Genomic DNA, 7485 nt, shown 5'->3' with positions numbered 1-7485 from the left:
AGTACTGTAGATGATGGAGAGAATTTAATCAGTTAAATTACACTGTCAACCTCATCATCTTATCTACATGCATAATATCTTCAAGGATCTTCATAGGCAGAAGGGAAGTTTGGGATAAGAAAACTCCTGAAATATTAAAATGGATAATACTTCCAATGAACCATGCCCTCTTCATCTCTTTTTCATTTTGGCAATAATTTTATCAATCCCTGTCCCAAAATATATTTTTAAAGTGAGTAGAAGGTTTGCACATGAAATATACAAAATTAATTGAACTACTTATGTTTCATTTGAGAACGTTCGGCTTTATTTCGTTATCATTTGGTTTTTTATTTTTAGTTTTTGAAAATTGAACTTATGTACATCCATCCACCTTTAAGTTTCTTGCTTTGTTATTACTTTATCGATGTTTTAAAAACCCAAGTTTTGAAAATTGCTTTGTTATTACTTTATCTTGTTTTGTTATTGCTTTGTTATTACTTTAAATTTCTTGTTATTACTTTAATGTCCTTGAAAATTTAATTTAAAAAACATAGAAATTTGTCCTTGTTTTTTTTTTTGAATGTAATCAAGAATTCATCTCTTTTATTTAAGAACATGTAAATAGATTTAATTTTCAAAAATTAAATAGTTACGAAAAGGGACCTTAATTTTGGTCTTTATGTTTTTTAAATTTATGTTATTTTCTCTCAATTTTTCAATTATGGTTTTCGCTTTTGTTAGATGAACACTTTAATTTTTAGTTAAATCTTAGAACTTTTTTTTTAGTTTTAAAATTTGGTTTGGTTGATAAAAATATTATAAAGAAGAAAACGACATAACATAAAAGCTTTGAGTGAACAATTTTCATAAGCTTAAATTTTAAAAATTAAGGTCTGTTTGGTAACCATTTGATTTTTGATTTTTTGTTTTTTGAAAATTATATATATATATATATATATACACACTATTTTTGCTTCCAACATTTTCATTTGTTATTTATTTTTTACCAATGGTTTAAAAAAATCAAGCAAAATTTTGGAAATTAAAAAAAAAAGTTTTTAAAAACTTGTTTTTGTCTCTGAAATTTGGTTAAGAATTGAACCATTGTACTCCATAAAGATGCAAATTATTGTAAGAAATTAAGAGAAAATAAACTTAATTTTCAAAAACAAAAAACGAAATGATTATCAAATAGAGTCTAAATGATTATCTCATAGATGTTTATTATTTAAAAATAGGAACAATATATAACACGGGAAAATATATTTAAAGAGAAATTATTCGATACTGAATCTTACATATTTTGTTTGTAGTTACTCATACTTCTACCTTTGACATTTGTATTATGCTGTTTCTTTTGGTGGTATAACAATTTTCATGAAATTATAAATCAAAAAGAGAATTGAACTCAAAAATAAAGTTTGGTATGAGATAGAGATGAATTAGAAGTACATGAAAATTGTTTGTCCTTACGAGTATTTCTTTAACCTAGTTAAAGGTATGAAACCTCTCACGCCACAAGTAATTTGAACTAAAAGAAATGTCATTTTTATGGAAGTGTTCGAGGTTTTTTAATATTATGTTGTCTGTTGAATAGAAATAGAACAGAGTATTGTAGTTAGTTAAGAATGAAAAAATAAGAGAAAAGGGATTATTATGTTGTGAAATTGACGAGGACAATAGAATATAACGGATATGGAGAAAATATAATATAATAGTAATAAAATAATAAAATATAACTAAATTAAAAATAGCTAAAATTATAATTTTATGAGAATAGGAATAATAAAAATAGGAAATATGGTTTTATAAAAATAGAAAATATATGAAAATTTCTTTTTATTCTCAATAATTTTAAGACCCACTAGATAAATAAGATATAAGTCCCATGATACTAAAATTTATTTGGATGATATTTATAATATATTATAATTTATAGGTAGTTATAACTAAAAAGGGAGTATTTAATTTTTGCAAATTTAGGAGATGGGGGAAAAGTGGGGACGACAAGGGTTTTTAATAATAGAATTAAATAGGCACGTGAGCGTGATTGAAATGGGCTTTTGCATTTGCATGTGATTTGTGGGTCCTGCAGAGCTCTCCCATCATCACCCTCCTCTGCAACTGCTGCCGTCACCCACCAATCACATATTTTATCTCCCTTTTTTTTTTCCTTTTTTAAAAATAATATTACCATAATGGATTTTCTCCTTCGCCGGTTCTCACTTCTCACTCATGGGTTGAGGCCGTACACCTTTTTTTAATAACTATTTTTAATATATATATATATATAATTTTGTTTTAAAATATTGGAAAAAGAATACAATTTTACTCCTTAGATTTTGAGTTTAGTTTACAATATATTATTAAAGAACGTTTGACACGCAGATTTGAAATCCTAAGTCTGAGAATGTTAAGTCTCAAAGTTAGGCTGAGATTTATATAGTCTGGGCTAAAAGTATTTGGAGTACAGTTTTTTTAAGTCTAGATTTAAGAATTCCGTGTTTGGAATGCAAGTTTAAGTAGCCTAAGAATGAACTGCATATATAAATTTTTAGTTTATAAAATATTTTCTTGTATTTAATCACTTGTTCGATTATATATTAGTTTAAATTTGTCATCCTAATTATTTTAATATAGTTAAGTTTAAAATAAACTAAAAAAAATAGAAGATTTTTTTTTAAAAAAAAAATCGAAATAGATATTTTGACTAAAATTATAATTTTATTTATATTGTTTTAATAATTTGATGTTTTAATTTTACTAAATTTTGACATAAAATTTCAAAGACTTTTGTCACTTTAACTAATTTAAAAATGATCGGTTTTTTTTACCATAATACACTAACTTAAAATTGAAATATATTAACTAATTTTAATTTTAAATTCAATTATTGATAAACTGTAATTTTTTTTATCAAATTACATTTGATGAATAAAAAATCATAAAACTTTGAGTTTTAATTTTTATTTGGTCTCTAAGTTATTTTAAAATTTTAAAATCTTTAGGTTTAGAAAATGACCCAAAGTCTTCGAACTAGTTAAATTAACCAACAAAAAAAAAATGAAAAATGTTATTAAATTAAATTAAGGTTTTCTACACATATAGCCTAATGGCATGTTTGGAATGACTTAGAAAAAAATATCTTTCAAAAATTCATTTTTATTTTAACACTCTTGATTTGAAAAAAAAAAATCCTTAAGATAAAAAACGCACATGTATTGTATTTTTTTTCCTTAAAAAGTGTTTTTGTATATAAATTTGTCTAGTTGATATATACTAAAAGTAATTTTATTAATATTTTTCAAGGTTGGCTAGTGGCAATCTCCGGAGGTGGCAGTCGGAGGTTGGTCAACGAAGTTGGTGGCCAAAATTTCACCTGTGGAGGGAAGGAGGGTCACCAGAGATTGGTCGATGGTGGTTAGAGTTGGCCAGTGAAGGTCAGAGATTGGTTGACAGTGATCACTGAGGTGGTGGCCAGAATTGTCCAACGGCGTTTATCGAAGGTGACGACTAGAGTTTATCGATGGCGATCATCAGAGGGTGGTGCTCAGAGTTGGCCGACAGTGGTCGGCGAAGGTGGTATCCGGAGGTTGACCGATGTACTTCCTAGATTAAATTTTTTATTAAAAAAAAGAGAAGTTAACCTATGGGTTTGAATAGTGTTTACTATTCAAATCCATGAGAAAAGATGTAAGAAACTAAGGTTTTCTACATCTTTGCCCCAAACAAGGGTTGAGCTTAGGATGCCTAGCCCATCTAATTCCAACCCTTGAAACAAACACCTCCTTAGGAAGCATTTGGGGCAAAGAAGTTGTTATTATAGTCCTAGGTTATTATAATTGGCTACAATAGTTTGTGTTTGGGGTGTATATTATTTTAGTCTGGAATATAATATTATGTGTTTGAGGTATAAACTATTTTAGCTTTAGAAGGAAATAGTAAACATTGTAGCAAAGAATAAAAAAATGATGAATGTAAAATAGTAAAAGTCGTAGCAAATAGTAAATACTATAGCAAGTGAAAGTTTTGAAATAATGTTGATTATAGCTAATGGGGACTACAAAATAGTACTTACGGTAGCAAGAGGTGATTATTTTAATCTTATGATAATTTTTGTTCCAAACGCTCCCTTAATGTTTTTTTAGGTTAAAGTATACAAAATCTCTTGAACTTTAACATTTGTTTAAAAATATTCTATACATTGAAAACTTGTAATTTTATTTTTGAACCGTTTCAAAATATCTTTGTAATAGAAATTCTCTAAGATTGTAGTCAGAAATTGAGATATGAAACTATGTGTTAGTGACCTATAATGAAAAATTAGATCACCACATCATTTTAGGTTATCTTTACACAATTAAAATAGTGACCTATTTGGAATTCTAAAGTCCACTTGGCAACAATTGATTTTTGGTTTTGAGTTTTTAAAATAAAGTTTTTTTTTTCTTTCAATATCTAGGTAAATGAGTTGAATTATTAGCCAAATATCAAAAAACAAAATAGATTTTTATAATTTTTTTTAATATTGGTAAAAAGTAGACAAGAGAACAAAAAATTTTAGGGGTGGATGTTGTTTATAGGCTTACTTTCTAAAAATATTAATGGTGAAAACTAAAAACCGAATGATTACCAACCAAAAGTTAAATGATTTATATTCTAAAGATAGTTATGATACGTTTATAAAAGTGGAAGGACAATATTGTAACTTCGGAAAGTATGACTTGCTTTTTTAAATTTCTAAGTTAATTTTGAAAAGTATGACTTGCTTTTTTAAATTTCTAAGTTAATTTTGATGATGTGTTTAGATTCGAATTTTCAATTTAGATATTACGATTTTGCCACAGTTCTTCACAAACTTGTTTATATCTATATTTTTTTTTTTCGATTTAGAGTCCTAATTCAATTTACTAACTCAATTATCTTCCTCACGATTGAAAGTTCGATTGTTCACCTATGCATTTTCGTACTAAAATAACAAGATGACCGATCAAATCAATTATTCATAAAGAAATTTATTTTCAACATAGTAATGATATTGAGATGAATTGTGAAATCTAATTGACTTCCATTATGGAAGTTGAAACTTTAAAATTATATGAACCAACTATAAGGGATGAACTATATTACAAATCTCACAACTATAAGGGTTCCCATGTGTGTAGACTTTTTAGATATTAGATGAATAAATTTATACTTATAGCTAATGTATGAACAATTTTTAAAGGAAGGTCTAAATTGATTTGTTTATAAAAACCTAAGGATTTAATCGATTAAATTCTAAGTCACATGCGATGTTTGTTTAAATATAATGTAATAAAAGGTATAAATTGATATAATTATGAAACTTCAAAGTTTATTAAATTGATATAATTTATAGGTTTAAAGTTCAAATTAATACAATCTTCAAAATTTAAAGATGTAAATGGATATTTTTCATATTGTTTATTTATCATGCAAAGTATGTCATTTTTTTGAAAAATAGTATTAAGACTTGTTCGTTTTCTCTAAAAAGTCCTCTAACAGTTTCATACCAAATTTCTTATCAAATATTATTATCCACAAGAAGAGAAGGTTTACCAAAATTGATAAATCAATAATGGATGACATTTAATTTGGTCAACTATATAATATAATCGGAAAGAGAAAGAGAACTTATGCATCTAAATAAATGAATGTCGATTAATTTCTTAATAAATTATAGTCCATTGACGTTAACATTTTGAATATGATTGAGACTATTAGACATTGTTTTTACAAACTTACTACCATATCTATCTATATTTTAATTTTAAATGAAGAAGCTAGTGTAATGGTTTTTTAAAAAGGAAAAAAAAAAAAAACTATTATTGATAATAAAATAGCGTAGAGTTTCTCTTTAAAAAGAAAAAAAACAATAGCTATAATGAACAACTTTTAAGTGGTCGAGCATAATTGAAATATATCATTAAATTAAGAGTATAATGGAAACTAACCACCTTTTTACATGCAACATGATTTTATGTAGACTCCACGACTTTGATGACTCCCTTGACTTATTGGAGGTGACTTAAATGAAATTCTTATGGATAAAGAAAAACACGATGGTCCATCAAAAAGTAAAAAAGTTCTCTTTGATTTTCGTTCAGCTATAAACGATTGTTCCCTAATTCATCTTGGACACTCTGAAAACTTATTTATTTGGTGCAATAGAAGAGGAGATGATCTTATATGGGAAAGACTCGACAGTTCCGTTGGAAATTTTGAATTAAAAATTCTCTTCATTTTACTGAAGTTGTTCACCTAGATTTGATGCATTATGACCACAGATCTATTGAATTTGGGAAATTATCAGAAATAGCACCCTCAACTTTCACTACAAGAATTTTTACCTGTTTCGATATTTTTTTTCCCGACGCATCAATTTTCGTTGGTATATACGTATTTATCCCGACGAAAATTCAATACGTTGGCCAAAATATAGCAACGTAGACATTTTTTTTAAAAAAATTATGCCGACAAAGATTTGAACTTATCTTGACAAAATATGCATTGGCAAAAGACATTAAAAAACTCGCACTATTCTTTTTCCCCTTTTTTTCAAACCAACTCTTCCTTCCCCACTCGTCTTCCCCCACCCGACCCAACCTTCCCGTCTCACCCTTCCCCCCACCCCCTCCAGACATCACTCTTCCTTCCCCTTTTGCCTTCCTTTTACCTTCAAATTTTTTACACAGATGGCTGCCGCTCCAATGTCCAACATCACCACACACCATCGCATACTACCGCTGCACGCGAGTTGGTTCTCCTTCTTTTTACTTTTTACTTTTTTTTTTTTTTTTTTAACAAATGTGTCTATGGGTTGTGTTTATGTTATTATTCTGATAAGGAAATTGATGTATAAATCCATTTGAAATAAGCTTTTAGTTGTTATGTTTTTTTTCCCTCTTTCTTTTAAGATGGATTTATGTATTTGTTTCAGATTGGAATTAGGATATTCATTTATTTATGAATGAAATTGTTGTTCTATATTTGGTTTGTATGGATGGATATAATGAAGGATGGATTATTTGTGTATTTTGGTTTTGATTTTGTATATAAAATTCATTTGTTAATATTAAACTTTAATCTTTCTTTTTTTATGGATATAATATGCTTTAAGTTTTAAAATGAAATTACTAAGGATGTTTAATTAACTAAATTTTACACTTTTTACTTGCTAGTGTTAAATTTCACACTTTATTCATTTAGTTCAACGATGAATAAGGATTGGTTTAAGTTTAGAGATAGATTTTCAAGAGAGTACATTGATAGAGTTGCACAATTCATGGAAGTGACAAATTTTATGTGTTTGTTGTACTTATTGTTTACATAAGTTGGTTGTACTAATAAATTATAATTTGTGTAGGAAAAAAGGGAGAAGAACAAGAAGAGTATAGAATGTTTCAATTTCAATCATTATTGTGGGTCAAAATCCTTTCTTCAACTGCAAAATGAATTTGTATGGTATAATGCAAATTCATT

This window comes from Benincasa hispida, chromosome 9, assembly GCF_027475165.1.
Source record: "Benincasa hispida cultivar pf3 chromosome 9, pf3_genome.v1.1, whole genome shotgun sequence".
NCBI classification, from domain to species: Eukaryota; Viridiplantae; Streptophyta; class Magnoliopsida; order Cucurbitales; family Cucurbitaceae; genus Benincasa; species Benincasa hispida.
This window is presented reverse-complemented; position numbering follows the sequence as displayed.